This window comes from Ovis canadensis, chromosome X (assembly GCF_042477335.2).
Source record: "Ovis canadensis isolate MfBH-ARS-UI-01 breed Bighorn chromosome X, ARS-UI_OviCan_v2, whole genome shotgun sequence".
NCBI lineage: Eukaryota > Metazoa > Chordata > Mammalia > Artiodactyla > Bovidae > Ovis > Ovis canadensis.
The window spans coordinates 63,704,275-63,706,172 of record NC_091727.1 but is presented as its reverse complement, the minus strand read 5'-3'; positions in this window follow the sequence as shown (position 1 = coordinate 63,706,172).

Genomic DNA, 1,898 nt, shown 5'->3' with positions numbered 1-1,898 from the left:
GTGTAGACATGTTTTAATTTTTCTTGTCTCTTAAGGTAACCGTGTGTTTACATTTAAAGCAACTGCCAAGTTGGGAATGTCTTATTTTTCCTTCATTTTTGAAAGCCAGTTTCGTTGTATATGTTTCTTGGTTGATAATTTTGTTTTCTTTTAGCGCTTTGAACTTGTCATCCCACTGCCTTACAGTCTTCATTATTGATTAGAAGTTAGCTGCTAATTTTATTGGGGCATCTTCTTGCATTTGACAATTTGTTTTTCTCTTACTGCTGTCAAGATTTTCTCCTTGTCTTTGTCATTCAACATTTTAACTATGATGTATCTGGATATGGATCTCTTTGCCTTTATTGTATTAATACTTGGAGTTTATCAAGCTTCTTTGATGTATAAGTTAATGTTTTTCATCAGATTTAGGAAGTGTTCAGTCATTATCTCATTGAGTATTTTTCTGTTCTTTTCTCTCTATCCTCTCCTTCTGGTACTCCCATTACATGTATGTTGCTGTATTTAATGGCATCTCACACTTCACTGAGGCTCTGTTAATTTTTTCTTCTTTCTTCTTTCTCTCTGTTTTTCAGATTGTATAATCTCTAGTGATTTATCTTCAAGTTCACAGATTATTTTTTCTACTAGCTCTAATTACTCTTGAACTCCTCTAGTGAATATAAAAATTCCAATTATTACATTTTTAGCTTCAGAGTTTCTATTTGGTTTTCATAAAAAATAATTCCTATCTCTATATTAATATTTCCTGTTTGATGAGACATTGCCAAAATAGCTTACTTTACATTTTAAATAATAGTTTATTTTAGTTCTTTGAACATACCTATAGTAACTGTTCTGAAGTCTATCTGCTAAGTCTGACATCTGGGCTTCCTAACAAGCAGTTTGTATTGCCCCTACTTTATTTCCTGTTTATGGGTCACACTTTCCTATTGTTTGCACATCTTATAATATTTTTTTTGAAAACAGAATGTTTTAGATAATATATTGTAGCAACCCTGGATACTGATTCCCCTGTTCCCTGGGGTTTATTTTTATTGTTGTTTGCTTGTTTTCTTGGCTGTGGTTTAGTGACTTGGCTGGACTGTTTCAGTGATACCTGTTTCCCCCACAGTTTGCTGCCTCTTCTGTCCTCAGAGGCACAGCCTTGGACAAGTGCACAGTCTCCTTGAGTACCTGGGATGGGCTTCCTCTACTGGTATCCCACCCAGTTGTTAGCCTCAATTAATTGCTAGCTGATTAGTCTGTTGATTGTGATGATGCCCTGGGGTGTGAATCACTCCATGGTCTGATCTGATTAAAGTAGATTTCCTTTGTAGAAGCAGAGTGTTACCAATGTTTGTGGCTGCTCAGATCCCGCATAAGCTCTGTGTCTTTCTGTTAAACTTCTAGATGGTATACTATTTTACTTGTTGCTTTGAGTATTCTGGAGCTACTAACTTCCTTTTAATTGTTTACCATCAAGGTCTCCATTGTTTTGAACAACAGACTTAGACATGAACTTCCCCACACTCTATTCCAAGTAATGTCAGTTCCTTTGAGGAGGGCTACAGAGACTTCTGTTTAAAATGTTTTTCTTTAAGTTTTAGTGAGATCTAATTGACATACAGCATCATATAAGTTTAAGGTATACAACATAATGATTTGACTTACATATATCATAAAATTATTACCACAATAAATTTAGTGAATATTCATCACCTCATATAGATACAAAAATAACAAATAGAAAAAGATGTTTTCCTTGTGATTAGAACTGTTAGGATTAAGTCTCTTAACAACTTTCATCTGTAACATACTGCAATTCAGTTCAGTTCAGTCGCTCAGTCGTGTCCAACTCTTTACGACCCCATGAATCGCAGCACGCCAGGCCTCCCTGTCCATCACCAACTCCCGGA